Genomic DNA, 17,011 nt, shown 5'->3' on the forward strand with positions numbered 1-17,011 from the left:
ATTTTTCTCTGCTGATTTCTACTCTTTGACTTAATTGATCTGCTCTAATTTTTATTATTTTTTTCCTGTTTGAGTTTTAATTACTCTGCTCTCTCCAGTTTCCTAAGGTTGAAAGTAACTTGCTGAATTTAGATTTTTTTCTTTTGTAATATATACACTAATAGCTATAAATTTCCCTCAAAGCACTTTATTCACTGTGTAACGCAGATTCTGATTGTACATTTTTATTAAATAAACTTTTAAAATCTTAGGGCAGTTTTAGTTTTACAGGAAAATCACAGATACAAAGAGGACCCATATATCCCACATCCCAATTCCTTTATTTTTAACCATATACATTAATGTGGTCCATTTATTACTACTAACTAACCCATGTTGATACAGTATTGTTACCTAAAATCTGTACTTTACTCAGATTTTCTCTGTTGTTAACCAATGTCCTAGGATCCCACATTATATTTAGCTCCTGTTGGATGTGGTGGTTTTTCAGACATTTCTTGTTTTCAATGACCTTGGCAGTTTTGAAGAATACTAATCAGGTCTTTTACGGGATGTCCTTTAATTTGTTGTATTTTAATTTTCATTTAGTTGGCTTTAACTTTTCTGGAGTCTTTTTCTTTAACCCATGTGTTATTTAAAAGTGTGTTATTCCATCTCAAAGTCATTTGGGATTTTCCAGCTACTTTTCTGCATTTTATTTTTAACTTTGTTGTGGTCTGGGAACATACTCTGTCTGATTTCTATTTTAAAAAATTTGTTAAGCTGTGTTTTATGGGCCAAAATGTGGTCTGTCTTGCTGAGTCTCAGGAAAACTTGAGAAGAATATGCATTGAACTATTGTTGGATGAAATATTCTATGAATGTCAATTAAATCAAGTTGATCAGTGGTGCTTCTCAGTTCAACTATGTCCCCACTAATATGCTGGGTCAGAAGAGTGTTGGAGTCTCCAACAGTCATAGTGGATTTGTCTATTTATCCTTGTGATTCTATCAGATTTTGCTTTGTGTATTTTGATGTTCTGTTGGTAGGTGCATACATGTTTAGGAATGTTATATGTTTGTGGAGAATTGACCCCTTTACCTTGTTCTGAAGTTGGATGCATCTAAAATTTTGTAGTTATTCCAACTTTATTTTTATTATTGTTAGTTTGATATAGCTTTCTTTATCCCTTTACTTCTAGCCTCTCTGTGTCTTTATATTTAAAGTGGGTTTCTAGGAGACTGCTTATAGTTAGATCTCCCTCTTTTTTCTTATTTACTATGACATTCTGGTTTTGGTATATTTGGACCATTCCCATTAAGAGTGATTATTGGTGTAGTCGGATTAGTTTCTACCATGTTTGTAATTATTTTCTATTTATTGCATTTGTTTTTCATTTCTTTTCTCTTTTTTCTTCTGCCTATTATGGTTTTAATTGGGCATTTTATATGATTGAATTTCCTCTCATTTCTTAGTAAATGATTATACTCTTTAGTGGTTGTCCTGGAGTTTCTAATATAAAGTTGAATATTTGGGGTCCATCTCCAGTAATACTATACTGCTTTACATACATTGTGCTTATGGTATCACTTTCTCCTTCCCATCACTATGGCACTGCTGTCATTTATTTTAACTCTCCATATGCTATTATCACTCAATATATTGTTATTATTTCAAGAAATTGATTATCTTTTAGATCCATTAAGAATAAAAAAAGACTTTTACCTTCATTTTTTTCTTCTCTGTTACTCTTCCTCTTTAAATGTAGATCCAAGTTTTTGACCTATGTCATTTACCTTCTCCTTGAAATACATTTTTAAACCTTTCTTGCAGAGCAGGTTTGTAGGTGATGAATTCTCTCTGTTTTGTTTGTCTGAGAAAGTAAATGAAATGCCATAAGACTAATAACAACCACCACAATAATAACAGATTTATATTTTACAGCCCTTTATAGCTTATAGAAGCCTTTCATTGACCTCTTTTTCTCCACAGACCTAATTGTTTTATCCTTGGTACCCCCCATCTCCTACATTTCCTGTTTTGCATCCATCCACACTCCATAATTGCTGACTTATGTTGCTGTCTCTTCCACCAGACAGTGAGTCGTTAAAGGCGGTGGCTGTGTCTGCTTAATTGTTTCATCTTCATAAACCTGACAGTCTCTCAGTATACACATTTTTAATTAATAGACTTAATTTTTAGAGTTTTAGATTTACAGAAAAATTGAACAGATAGCACATAGAGCTCCCATATGGCTCCATCTCCATACACTTTCCTCTATTATTAACATCTTGCATTAGTGTGGTACATTTGTTACAATTAATGAACCAATATTGATATATTATTATTAACTAAAGTCCATAGTTTACACTTTGGTTCACTCTTTGTGTTGTAAAGTTCTCTGAGTTTTAACAAATGCATAATGTCATCACCCACCATTACACTTTTCTTCAGAATACTTCCTCCACTCTGCAAATCACCTGTGCTTCACCTACACATCTCTCCCTACTGCCTCCATAGCTTTGCCTTTCTTATAATGCCACATCATTGAAATAATATATTATGGGACCTTTTCAGAGAGGCTATGTTCACTTAGCAATGTCCATTTAGGGTTCTTCAGTGTCTTTTCATGGCTTGATCACTCATTTGTTTTAAATTGCTGAATAGCATTACGATATACAGCTGTATTACAGTTTTTTTATCCCTTCATCTACTGAAGAAAATCTTAGTTTCTTCTGTTTTTTTTTTTTTTGGGGGGGGGGGACTGGAAACTGAATAAGATCACATCAAACATTTATTAGATTTTGTTGTTGTTGTCATTGTTGTTATTATAGACATGTTTTCCAATCAGTTGGGTAAATACCTAAAAGCACAATTACTGATCTCTTGGTAAGAGTATGTTTGGTTTTGTAAGAAACTGCCCAACTGCCAACGGAGGCTGTACTATTCTGCATTCCCACACCATCCATGAATAAGAGTTCTTGTTGCTTCACATCCTCACCAGAATGTCAGTGTCCTGGAATTTTGCCATTCTAATAGGTGTCTGGTGGTATCTTGTTGATTTAGTTAGCAATTTTCTGACATACAATGTTGAATATATTTTAAAATGCTCATTTGCTATCTGTAAATCTTCTTTGGTGGGATTTCTGTTCAGATCTTTTCTTCATTTTTAAAAACTTGGTTGGTTGTTTTCTTACTGTTGTTTTAATAAGTTTGAGAAACTTAGTGTTAACAACTTCTTTGTGTATTTTAGATATGAGTACTTTATGACATATGTAGTTTGCAACAACTATCTCTCAGTCTGTGGCTTGTCCTCATTCTCTTAACAGTATCTTTGGCAGAGTAGAAAATGTTAATTTCAGTGAAATCCAACCTGTCAATTTTTTCATGGATAATGCTTTTGATGTAGTATCTAAATAGTCATCTCTAAACCCTGTAACCTAGATTTTCTCCTATGTTATCTTTTAGAAATTTTGTAGTTTGGAACGCCTGGGTGGCTCAGTAGTTGAGTGTCTGCCTTTTGCTCAGGACATGGTCCTGGAGTCCCGGGATCAAGTCTCACATTGGGTTCCCTGCATGGAGCCTGTTTCTCCCTCTGTCTCTGTCTCTGTCTCTGTCTCTGTCTCTATCTCTGTCTCTGCCTCCTCTGTCTCTCTCTGTCTCTCATGAATAAATAACATCTTTAAAAAAAACAAAATTGTAGTTTTGTATTTTAAAATTAGGTTCATGATCCATTTTGAGTTAGGTGTGTGTGTGTGTGAAGTAGATTTGTGTCTAAATTTATTTTTCTTGTGTATAGATGTGCAAATGTTCAACATTATTTCTTGAAAAGACTATTCTCCTTTAAATTGCCTTTGCTCATTTGAAAAGATCAATTGCTTATATTTGTGTAGTTCTGTTCTGGGCTTTATATTCTGTTCTATTGATTTTTTTGAGAGAGAGAGAGAGAGAGAGAGAAAAGGCAGTAGGGAGAGGCAGAGACAGAGGGAGAGAGAGAATCCCAAGCAGGCTTTATACCCAGCATAGAGCCCAACTTGGGACTTGATCCCATGATCCCAAGATCATTATCTGAAGCAAAATGAAGAGTCAGAGACTCAGCCAACTGAGCCATCTAGGTGCTCTAATCTATTTTTTTTTATTCTTTTCTTTCTAATACAGTATTTTCTTGATTACTGAAGCTTTATAATAAATCTTGAAGTCAAGTATTATCAGTCCTCTGACTTTGTTTTTCTTCATATTAGGTTGGTTATTATGGATCTTTGCTTTTTCAGATAAAATTTAGAATCGATTTTCCATATCCACAAACTAACACGGTAGAATTTTGTGGTTGCCTTGGCTTTATAGATCCAGTTGAAAGGAATTGACATATTAACAATCCATGAAGATGAAAAGGTCTCCATTTATTTTGGTCTTCTTTGATTCTTCTCATCAATTTTGTTAGTTTCCTCATGTATATCTTGTATAGATATAGTTAGATTTATATGTAAGTATTTACTTTTTTTTGCTAACGTAAGTGATATTGTGTTTCTAATTTCAAATTCTAATTGTTCGTTGCTCATAAAAGCAATTGACTTTTATATACTGACCCTGTATCCTGCAACCTTGCTTTATAACTTATTACTTCTAAGGTGGTGTGTGTGTGTGTGTGTGTGTGTGTGTGTGTATTTTTTAGGATTTTCTGCAAGACAATTATGTCATCTGTAAACAAGAACCACTTTATTTCTTCTTTCCCTATCTGTATCTGTATAGCTTTTTTTTTTCTTGTCTTATTGCATTAGCTAGGACATCTAGGATGATTTGAATAGAAGTGGTGATAGACTACATCTGATAAATAGTAGTGGGCAGAGTTGCTCATGAGTTCCTTTATTATCTTTTTAATGTCTATGGAATCAGTGATGATCATGCTTTGATTTCTGATCAGTAATTTGTGTCTATACTTAGTTCTTGCTTAGTGCAGCTAGAAGTTTATCACATTTATTGATCTTTTTGAAGAACCAGCTTTTAGTTTCATTGATCTCAATTGATTGCCAATTTTTGTTTCTGCTCCAATTTTTATTATTTATTTTATTCTACTTACTTTAATTTGCTCTTCTTTTAAGAGTTTCTTAAGGTAGAATATTGATTTTCTGTCTTTCTTCTTTTCTGATAGATGCACTCAATGCTATAAATTTCCCTCTAAGCCTTGTTCTTGATGCATCTCACAAATTTTGATAGATTGGGCTTTCATTTTCATTTAATTAAATATATCTTAAAAATTCTCTTGAGATATTTTTTGATCCATGTGTTATTTAGCAGTGTGTAGTTTACTTTCCAAGCATTTTGAGATTTTCCAACTTGTTTTCTGTTATTGATTTCAAGTTTAATTCTGTTGTGGTATGCAAGAATACTTTCTATGATTTATATTCTTTTAAATTTGTGAAGGTGTGTTTTATGGCTAAGAATGTCTATTTTGGTTAACGTCCCATGTGAGCTTAGGAAGAGCATGTGTTCTGCTGTTGTTGAGTGAAGAATTCTATAAATGTCAATTATATCCAGTTGATTGATAGTGCTGTTCGGTTCAACTATGTCCTTACTGATTTCGTGTCTGCTGGATCTGTCAATTACTAATGGGGGGTGTTGAAGTTTTCAACTCCAATAGTGGATTTGTCTGTTTCTCCTTGTATTTCTCTCAGTTATTTGCCCCACATATTTTGACACTTGTTAGGTGAGTTCACGTTAAAGACTCTTATGTATCTGTGGGTAATTGATCCTTTTATCATGATGTAATGCTCCTCTTTATTCCTGATAATTTTCCCTATTTTGAAGGGTGCTTTGTCTGAAATTAATGAAGTCCCCTAAGTTTTCTTTTGATCGGTATTGACATGGTATATCTTTCTCCACCTCTTGATTCAATGTATCTGTGTCTTTGAATTGAAAAAGGGTTTCTTATACATAACCTATAGTTTCTTTGTCATCCACTTTGACAGTAACTGCCTTTCCTTGGGTGTATTCAGACTATTCACCTTTAAAGTAATTATAGGTAGAGGTGGATCACTACTTACCATGGTTCTAACTGTTTTCTATTCATTACACTTGCCAGTTATTGACATTAAAAAAAATTCCTCTCTTTTTCTGCTTTCTCTAGTTTTAATTGAGCATCTTATCATTCCATTTCTGTCCTCTGTTAGTATACATTTATACGTATATATCTCCCTAGCCTTTGCAATATGCATTCACAACTTATCTATCTTCAAATGACACCGTGTAGTCAGGTTGCAGGTGGTGTAGGGATAGCAGAGTATTCTGGATCTCCCCCCTCCACTCCTTATAATATTGCTGTCATTCCTTTCACTCATTAATATATTCTAATCACCTAGTACCTTATTGTTATTATTACTTTGAACAGTTATCTATTAAATTAAGAATAAGCAAAATAAAATATTTTATTAGACTTTTCTTCTTTCTCTGGTGCTCTTCATTTCTTTCTGTAGATCTGAGTTTTCATCTATATAATTTTCCTTTTCTCTGAAGAATGTCTTTTATCATTTCTTGAAGAGCAGGTCTTCTGTCGGCAAGTGTCCTCAGTTTTTATTTGTCTGAGAAAGTACTTCTTCACTTTTGAAGGCTAACTGTGCTGAATACAGACATCCAGATCGGTGCATTTTGCTTTCAACTCTTTAAATATTTGACTCCAATCTCTTCTTACTTTCATGGTTTTTAGAGAGGAATCTAATAATGTAATTCTTATCCTTGTTGCATGAAGGGTAAGCTTTTTCCTCTGGTTTGTTTCTTTCAAGGTTTCTTTTTGTCTTTGGTTTCCTGCAGTGTGAATATAATAAGCCTATAGATAGAGTTTGGTTGCTTATTATGCTTGGTGTTTTCTGAGCTTCTGGAATCTGTGGTTTGGTTTCTGTGATTAATTTTGGTAGATTCTTAGCCATGATTACCTCAAATATTGCATATTCTCTGGCCTTCCTCTCTCTTATCTTTCTGGTATTCCATTACCCATATACAACTTCTTTTGTAATTATTCTGTAGTTTTTGAGTATTCTGTTCCACGTTGTTTTCTTATTTCTATTTCATTTTGCAAATTTTTATTTTTATTTATTTTATTTTATTTTTATTATTTTTTAATTTCAAAAATATTTCATTCCTGAGAGACATAGAGAGAGATAGAGGCAGAGAGAGAGGCAGAGACACAGTGAGAGGGAGAAGCAGGCTCCATGCAGGGAGCCCAACATGGGACTTGATCCCAGGTCTCCAGGATCAGGCCCTAGGCTGAAGGTGGTGCTAAACCACTGAGCCACCTGGGCTGCCCTCATTTTGCAAATTTTTATTGATGTATCTTTAAGATCACTGATTTATTTATTTATTTTTTTGGCCATGTCTGGTCTACTTTGATAGCCTATCAAAGGCATTTCTTCATTTCTGTTAAATTGTTTTTGATTTATGTAATTTCCCTTTGATTTTTTTTCTTTGAGTTTTCATCTCTATCATTAAATTACCCATCTGTTCTTGAATGTTGTCTTCTTTCCACTGAGCCCTTGGCATATTAATCATAGATGTGTTAAATTCCCAGGTTGATAATTCCAGCATCTGTGCAGTGTCTGAGTCTGCTTTGTTTCTTCAGACTGTGGTTTTGTCTGCCTTTTGGCATGCCTTTTAATATTTTTTCTTGAAAGCTGGAAATGGCATATCTGGTAATAGGAACTGAGGAAATCAGGCTTTTAGAGTGAGGTTTTAAGTTGTTCTGCCGGAGAGTGGGACTGTGTTTGGTGGTTGCTCATGTGCCAGAGGCTCCAGTTCCTTTGTTCGTTTGCCGCCCCCCGCCCCCATTGCTTCTGGGTTTCCCTAACACTTCCTTCTTAAATAGAGTCTGTATCTTGACGCTCCTTCTTCTTTAACCACCCTCCCCCCTCCACCATCATACTGGAGCCTGATTGGTAATAAGGTATTGAGGAAGGCAAGTGTTTCATGGTTTTATGATTACATTTGACTTTTAAATTAAAAAAAAATTAAAGATTTTATTTATTTATTTATTTATTTATTTATTTGAGAATGAGAGAGAGAGAGAGAATGAGTGGGGGTGGAGAGAGGTAGAGGGAGAGGAGAAGCAGAGTCTTCGTTGAGCAGGGAGCCTGACCTGGGACTCGATTCCAGGACCCTGGGATCATGACCTGAACTGAAGGTGGATGCTTCACTGACTAAGCCACCAGGCACCCCATGTTTAATTTTTTTTTTCTTAGTGGGCCTGAGTTCTTGAGCTATGACCTTCAGATGTGCTTTTTATCTGTTTATTCTCCCCTTACTGAGATAAGAGTGCTAGAAGTCAGGTCAGGCTCTGGGAAAGTAGCTTCCCTTGAGGACAGGCAGGCTTCGTTAGGGAGAACAGAACCCCTCAGGCATAGCTGGCCACTCCCCCCACTCCCCTGCCCCGTCCTTCCTTAGTGCACTCGTCTTAGGACTTTCACCCTAAGACCCAGCTGAGAGAAATGCCACAAAACCTGGGCCCCCAGCAGTTTTCAGCCCTCCAGGGGCAGCCTCCAGACTTGCATCCATCCTTGCATGAATGTCCTACCGGATCCTGGCCCGCAGCTCCTGCTCCCAGGAAGCCAGCCTCAGCTGTGATTCTCTGCCTCCCTGTCTCTCTCTTCGGTTGTCAGGGCGGCACTGTGCCGTGGGGCCTCAATTCTCTGATAGACCTAAGTTGTTGATTTTCAATTTGCTCATTGTATTTTCATATTGTGAAGATAGGAGTGACGATCCTTAAGCTCTTTTCATGCTGGAGATGAACTGTATTTTTCCAGTGGGATCCCAGCACCCTGGCAGGTGCTTCACTACGGCCCCCCCCCAGTGGGAGAGAGATGCTCACCGCTGGCGCCAGGTTCCTTGCTGCTGACTTGCCTTCCACCCTCCTTCCTTCCTGGCCCCATGGCACAGTGGAGACAGGCCGCCATGAGCACAAGAGGCGGATGGCATTGCAAGGTCTGGTTGGAATATGGCCTCGTGCTGAGACTTTCTGTAGGTAGAATTCTGTCCCAGGATTCCTCAGCTGAGCCACGTGCTTGCCCTAGTTCAAGGCTGTAGGACCTGTCCTGGCTGTGTCTGTCTGTGACCTAACGTGTGTGATGGGAAGTGGAAGAGTCAGGATGGCACGCTGGCTCTGCAGGTGGACTGCGGGTGGGCGTGAGGGCCGAGAGCTGTGACTTTGATCTGAGTGCTGTGAGCAGGCCTCCGCGGGCTCCTTTCCCTCACTCCTCATGCCTCCTGCTCTGCACCCACACATTCAGAGTTGCACGCTCTCCAACCTGCAGAGCCCGCCGTCTGCACAGCTCCCTGCCCCGCCCGCCCTCCCACTCTGTTTCCTGCTCTGCAGCCAGGCTGGTCTGTAAGAGAAAAGATCAGATACTGCTGTTCACCTGCTCCACACCTCTGGAGCTTGCGCTATCCCTAAACTAAAGCCCCGGGCCCTGGCCCTGGCTGGCGAGTCCTGGGCCTCTCTGGTCCTTCCTCCTGGGCCCCCGTGGGCTCACCCGCTGGACGGCCCTGTTCCAGCCATGTGGCCTCTCTGCTTCTCCTCAAACTCTGCAAGCTCCTCTGGTCCTGCCGTGCATGCATGCTGGCTCTCTGCAGGGACCTCCCTCTTCGAGCTGCCTCCCCACCACCCTGCGGGGAGTACCGCTGTCCTCCCCAGCCCGACGCCCCAGCCCTCACACTGCTCCTCACCCTGTCAGGCCTCATGCAAGAAGAGAGCGTGTTCACATTTATGACACATCTCAAGACCGCACCGCAGAGCACGAAGCCCAGCACGGGGTCCTCTTGAGCCAGACCCGCTCCCTGTATGTGCATTGATTTGCTTTCTTATTGCATCTTTCTATTTTCGCGCAGAAAATAAATGTCCACCACGCTCACATCTGTGTTCTGAGCACCTGGCCTTCCAAGTGCACTTGTCCAGCTTGGGAATGAAGCTGGCAGAGACACTGGCCTCCTTTGTGGGGCTGGAAGTGGATGAAGGACAAGACCACACAGGTTCGGGTGGGATTGCTGGGTGGGATTCGCAGATCGGCTCCACATTCCCTGCAGGTGCTTCCACACCTCCCCGGGCACAGCGGCAGCTGTCTGAAGACCCCCACTCTCGGGCGGCTGGAGACAAAAGGCGAGGTTCTGGGTGGGGGCAGGAAAGTAGGGAAGGATGTCGAGCTGATAAAAACCCCTTTTACATTTGCGGCTGTAAAACTTTATAGAGATTTCTCAACACAAGACATGAATAGTAACCATGCTTCCTTTTCAGTAACTGCCAAAGCCGCCAACACCCGTGAGGCCCTTTGCAAGCGGGATAATCCCTGGGCGCCCGGCCCTGGGCAGGAGGCCCCTGGAGAAGGAGCTCCGTGTCCAGGCTGGCCTGGGAATCGGGCAGCTGCTTTCAGAGGGAGCCAGCTGGGGCCTGCCCACCCCGCTCTCTGCGGGCAGGGATGAAGTTGCCACCGAGCCGCCGGGCCTGGTCCACAGCAACCCCCAGCGGTCTATTCCAGAAACTTCTTCCCTCCCAGGACCAACTTGGGGGTGGATCCCAGATGATCTCATGTTCCACTTTGTTGTTTTTTTTTTTTTTTTTTTTTTTTTTATTCATGATAGGCACACAGTGAGAGAGAGAGAGGCAGAGACACAGGCAGAGGGAGAAGCAGGCTCCATGCACCGGGAGCCTGACGTGGGATTCGATCCCGGGTCTCCAGGATCGCGCCCTGGGCCAAAGGCAGGCGCCAAACCGCTGCGCCACCCAGGGATCCCTCATGCTCCACTTTGGGCTCCATTTTGCTCCCCTTTGGTGAGCTGCCCACCCCCCAATTCCCGCCCAGTGCCGGGCCTCAGCTGTTAAGGAGAGAGAGTCGCTTCGCTCATGTAGCTGATGGGACTGATCGAGAGTGAGTGGCTGCGCAGGACGCTGGGGTCCCCGTGTCCAGGCCCAGGGGCTGGAGGGCAGGAGCTAGGGCCAGAGCCAGGGAGGAGAGGCTCCCCTCCTTCTCTTCCTCCCTCCCCCAGCTGCCCCTTCCTCTCCCTCCCAGACCAGAAGGCTTCCCTAGCGGCTCTCTGCGGTCAGGCTCACTACAAAAAGGGAGCATGCCAAAGTGTCCTCGTGTGTCCGACACTGCCTGTCCCCTGGCAGCCAGTCACATAGGTGATGATTCATGCTGTGACACCCAGGTGCAGGGGCTTGAGCTCTGACTGCGGGCTGCCAGGCCGGGCTGCTTCCACGGCTCACACCAACAGGGCAGGTGCCCTTCTCCTCGTCAGCCTGAGGTTCAGTGTGTGTGTGTGTGTGTGCATGTGAGTATACATATGTGTGAGTGTGTGAGCATATGTGTGCATGTGCATATTTGCGAGTATGTGTAAGCACAAAAGTATGTACGTGCATACACACGTTTGAGCATCCATGTGCATGTGCACACACAAGAGGATGTATATATCCACACGCATGTGCACATGCACAAAAGTGTATGCATTTGTGTGAGTTTATGTGTGTGTTTGCACATTTGTACACACATGTGAATTCATGTGTATGAGTAAGTGTATGCATCTGGGTATGTGTGTGACTATGTGTGCACATGTGTTCATGTTTGTGCATGTGTGTACCTGTGTCTGTGGCTGTGTGTGCATGAGTGTGTACATGTGTGTGTGCGTGTGCGTGTGCATGCTCCCATCGCACTGCATGTCTCAGTGGAGAATGGAGAGCCGCCACTCCAGGGAGGTGTAGGCCCAGGCTGGTGTTCTCACCGGCAAGCCTCCCACATTGACCCTGAGACCCTACCCCTAACACCCCTGTCCTTGCCCTTGGGCGCCTCATCCACCCCTCCTAGCATCCTCCAGCGCCCAGGGCCCAGTGACTGTCTTCCCCAGGGCAGGCTCCCTGTCCTTGGTTTTCAGAGTCGGCCCTTGATGCACCTGCCTTGTCACTCAGCTGATGAAGATCTCTTGGAATTCAAGTCACGTGGTGCTCCTCTGAGGTCCTCCTGGGGTGGTCCTGCCCCAGTCTGCCATTTCCTCGGGCCCACAGCACAGGGGCCGGTGCCAGTCAACACCCAGAGGGACCGGCTTGGCTGCTGTCATTCTTGCCATCCTCATTAGGCTGTGCGTTTGTTGGTGACAGAAGGCTGTCTCTTGTTTCTTTGAGCCCTCAACCCCATCCCATCCATGGCAAAAGCTCTTCAGAGACAAGGAATCATCTGCTTCGTTCAAGATCCAGCCAGAGCTGCATACATGTCCTTTCTCCCATGCTTGGCTTTATTTCTATTCCATGCAGCCCCCAATTGGAGCAGTTCCTGTGGCCAGAGTTCCTCTGTGCTGTTTAGACCCTGGGAAGTAGCAGCACCTCGGTGACTTAGATGCTCCAGGGTTGCCCTTGCAGAGCACGTGGTCGCCTCAGCCCACAGGACTCAACACTGAGCGGGACCCCCAGCCCACTTGAAGGAGGAAGTGACCATGCCGCACAGCAGAAGCCTGGAAGGCACCTGTGTCTCCCTATGAGTCTTCCTGACCTCGGATGAGAGACCTGCTCCTGCACGGAGCTCCAGCCCAGCCCCAGCCCTTACTTGGTGAGTTTGCAAATGGCAGCCTGTTCCCAATGGACTTTGGGCAGTGGGGTTATCTTTGGGGTAAACGTGACTTCTTCTTCAACTGGAGAACTCATGCTGTGCCCGGGATCTCCTTAGTGTCTTCAGATGCTGCACATGGGAGGTTGCTCCTGGCCCCTGAACACGGACATGGGGTGCCTCTGCACTCTGGACCTGTTCTCATGTGCCACGTTCAGTGTAAGCAAACCCCAGCTCCTTCCACAAACAGACAGACACAGACCCTACACTGTCATGCTACTGTACACACTCAATTTGGCAATTTATGTTTGTACTCAATGTTATATGAAAAGCCCTTTTTGTTTTATTACATGGAACTTTTCACAATGACTGTAAATGCTGCCTAATAGCCCGTCAAGTAGATTTGTCATAATTTACTTACTTTCTGCTCCACCCTCCCACAAACACACCATTGACGTGCTCTTGTCTATTGGCTCATGTTCGAAAAAGAACCTTCTGGATCCTCCACTGGACAGGGCCTTTGGGAAGGCCCAGTTGGAGTCTGGGAGGCTAATTGGAGGCTGATGCAGCAATGGAGTCTTGGGTAGAGCATGCCTACATATGTCCATTGTACATTTTGTTGTAATTATTTCTCTTCCTCCTGTGACTCTGAACAATTCAAAACCAAGGTCTCTGCCTCACTCAATTTTGTACAGTGAAGCCTTCACACAGAATCTGGTCCCAGGAGTCATCCAGTGAACGTAGATTGAACACTGAGTGAGTGGTGAGCAGTCAGGGAGAGCAGAGGTCATGAACCTCATGCAGGCCAGAGAAGGCTCACTGAGGTTCCAATCAGATTCCTGGATACCTGGCAAAGGATAGAGGAGCATCTCAGAGAGCAAAGTTTGCACCAAGAGCGAAAACCTAGAGTAGATTGATTTCGGTTCCATTAAGGAAGACTTTCGGGACACCCGGGTGGCTCAGCGGTTGAGTGTCTGCCTTCAGCTCAGGGCGTGATCCCATGGACCTGGGATGGAGTCCTGCATCGGAGTCCTTGCAGAGAGCCTGCTTCTCCCTCTGCCTGTGTCTCTGCCTCTCTCTGTGTCTCTCATGAATTAATAAATAAAATCTTAAAAAAAAGGACAACTTTCAATTAAGAAGGATTTCCACTGGGAATGACTGATTAAAAGCAAGAGTTTTATCATCACTTTCTGGTTCCTATCACTGGTTATTTTGCTTCACAGTTTGGATACCTCCAATATATTATACACGTGTGTGTCTTTATTTTTGTCTTTCTTTCCTTGTAGAGGGAAAGAATTTCTTTTTTCACTACTAAAACTCCAGTTACTCGAACTATGATGCATGCATTGAAGGCCCTCAAATAACATGTTGTGAAGGAACAGATGGACAGGTAGGTGGATGGATGCATATATGGATAGATGATGGATAAATCAATGGATGGACTGATGGCTAGGTGGTTGGGTGAGTGGATGGGTGGATGGATGGGTGATGGATAAGTAGGCTGGTGGATGAATGGATGGATAGATCGATGGATAGATGGATGGATGAATGAGTGGGTGAGTGAATGGATGGATGGATCAGTAGGTGGGTGATGACGAATAGATGGATGGATGATGGATAAGTAGGCAGGTGGATCAAAGGAAGGCTAGATGAATGGATAAGTGGATGGATGAATGAATGAGTGGTGAGTGGGTAGACAGGTGGGTAAGTGAGTGGGTGCATGGGAAGGTGGATGGATATTGTTGGACTAGATGGCCTCCAAGGTTTCATTCAATGATGGAATCTGCCTGCTAAGATCTGCCTCCTTCACTGCATTATTTCTGCAGCTTTTTGATCTTGAATAACTTGATGTGGCTCCCTAGGGGGTCCTTTGTCTCTGTCCTCTCCACATCCACTTCCTGACTAAGCACCTGCTCCTTTCTACTGGTTGTCACCTTGGACTCAGGTCCGTCCTCTCCTTCCGTGGTGCAATCAAGCAAAGCAGGGCTGAGACCAGTGTTTGCCAAACGCCCCTCAGGTAGTGACAGGTGGCCTGAGAAATAACAAAAATAGTGCCTTAGGTCTTTCTCTTGGAGATTCGAAATGCTCCTTAGCACTTCTAAGGCTCTAAAATGGGTCCATCAGGCTAACTAACCCATGTAACGAAGGCTTCCCCAAATTAGTTGACCATGAAGCCCTTCTGTGTTCAGGACTGAAACACATCACCTAGTGGGTGACACTGGATTTGGGTGTTGCATAGACCTGGGCTAGAATCCGGGGTCTGTTTCCTACCAAGCAGACAGCTTCACTGCCCTGCATCTTCATTTATGAAACAGGGATAGGATCTCAGGGACATAAAAAGAGAAAGCACAACAGCATTCAGCACAGCGCCCGGTGTGGACAGACTCGACAAATAACACCCGTATATTAGTCTCCATTTTTATTTGTTGTTTATTTATTTTTATTGAGGTACGATTGGCATCTAACGCTGCATTACTTAGGGGTACAACGGGATGCTTCATATTCGTATACACTGCACAATGAGCACCATGGTGAATCTAATTAACACCTGTCACCCTACATAGTTGCAGACATTTTTTTCTTGTGATGACAACTTTCAAGACTTTACCTCCTGGCAACTTTCAAATACACGACACGGTGTTAGCCGCAGTCGCCATGCTGCACATCCCTCCTATCCTCCTGACTTGGTGATTTTATAACTGGAAGTTTATACCTTTGGCCGCTTCTTTCGCCTCTTTTGCTTCCCCCCCCCTCCCCCCCCGGCATCACTAGTCTGTGCTGTGTCTGTGAACTTTGCTACTTGCTTTTTTTTTTTTTTGGATTCCTCTTGGAAGTGAGATCATTCAGTATTTTCCTTCTCGTCTGACTTATTTCACTTAGCATAATGCCCTAGAGGTCCATTCCTGTGGCTGTCAACGGCAGGATCCCGTTCTACATTATGGCTGAGCGGTCAGCACATCTTCTTTACCCATTCACCCATTCTTCTATCCATGGACGCTTGGGTATAGGAGTCACTTTGGTCGTGGTAAAATACACACAATGGGATGTGTACGAGTAGTGACAGGTGGTGCATTCACAAGGTCACACGACTATCACCATTGTCTGCTTCCACACTTCATCGCCCCAGACAGAAACCTGCACCTACACTCTGGCAACCATTCGCTGCCTCCCCAGCCTCTGGCGGACATGAACCCACTCTCCGGGTCCATGGATTTGCCACCTCTGAACACCGCTTATCGGAGGAATCGTGGGACGCGCTGTCTCTAGTGACTGGGTCCTTTCACCGAACTCCACGTTTTCAAGGTTCCCCTCATTGTAGCCCTTGTCGGTGCCACATGCTCTGTTGCATGGCAAGCGCCTATTTTGTTTCTCTACTCATCATCTGAGCATCTTCTGGGTTGTGTCCACCTCTGGGATGTGGAGAATGGTGTCGCCGTAAGCATGCATGTGCAGGTTTAGTTTGGGTATCACTTTAACGTCACAAGGGACACGAGTGTCCGTGAGGCTCGGGAAGAAGGCTGTGGTTCTCACGGACCCCTTGTCCATCCTCTGTGGCTGCGGGTCTGTTAAATCCAGGGCCTCGTCTGAAGTTTCCATCTAGTGCGGATGAGGACCCCGACCCCAGGGACTTGCCCAGGGTCGCCGCAGGGCTTTGACCTGTCTTTGCTGCGAGGTGCCATGTGCAGGTAGGTTTCCTGCCCGCCCACCGACTTGTGTCACTTCTATTCTCGTTTGCTCTTGCCTCGCGCTTATGAGAGACTGTGGTTAAACGCGGCCTCATCGCAAGACTTCACAGAGGAGACCAGAGGAGGTGCCTCCTCACCAGCCCTGACAGGTGGGATGGAGCTAACTCCTTCCCTGTATTCTAATAAAGCTCCCAGGCTCACGGGATCTCTTACTTGTCAAAGAGGGGAACAATGGTGCCACGTGTCACCCCTTCACTCGGGATCCGGTCCACTTTCTCAGAGTCTGGAGGGGCCTCGTGGTCCCCACCCACGCACTCGGCCACTCCAGCGAGCACAGACTCCCACCGGGCTGCATGGAGCGGAAGGGGGCACCGCCAGATACGGGCGCACCTGTGGTTTTAATAAAGGAGAAACCACCGGGGTACAGGCGGTCAGGACCAGAGTGTGTCCTTTGCTCGGCTTAAAGGCACAAGCTGCAAACAGCAAGGCCCGTGGTCCAAACGGGGGAGGGGGGTCCTCTTAAAGACATTACGACCTTCTGTCCACTGGCATGTGTGACTGGCTGACGTCCAGCATCCCCACCGCGAGTCCCCACCCCGCTGGAGACCTGGGTCTCCGAGAAAGCTACACATCAAGCGTTTCAGGGAAGGAGGTGGGTGGGCAGCGCCGGGCTTCCTCCACGCGGGACACTGAGGCAGCAAGCAGGTCCGAGCTTTCCTTTGCATCTTTGCAACTCCGCGAGACCCAGGTGGGAGACCCTAGAGGTGTCAGGTGGGTCT

At 44.2% G+C, this 17,011-nt stretch overlaps 1 long non-coding RNA gene across 5 annotated transcripts in view; it reads left to right on the plus strand.

Moving 5' to 3' along the window:
- The window catches only part of LOC140642637 (uncharacterized), a 35,226-nt gene extending 21,493 nt beyond the window's left edge, over nucleotides 1-13,733 (plus strand). For 4 of the 5 annotated variants that reach the window (XR_012039054.1, XR_012039057.1, XR_012039055.1 and 1 more), the window contains one exon: nucleotides 11,882-13,733. This is a non-coding gene — a long non-coding RNA (uncharacterized lncRNA). The remainder of the gene's footprint in view (nucleotides 1-11,881) is intronic. The other variant, XR_012039058.1, reaches the window with a different exon arrangement.
- The last annotated feature ends 3,278 nt before the right edge of the window (nucleotides 13,734-17,011 follow it).

Source organism: Canis lupus, chromosome 11, assembly GCF_048164855.1.
Source record: "Canis lupus baileyi chromosome 11, mCanLup2.hap1, whole genome shotgun sequence".
In the NCBI taxonomy this organism is placed as follows: domain Eukaryota; kingdom Metazoa; phylum Chordata; class Mammalia; order Carnivora; family Canidae; genus Canis; species Canis lupus.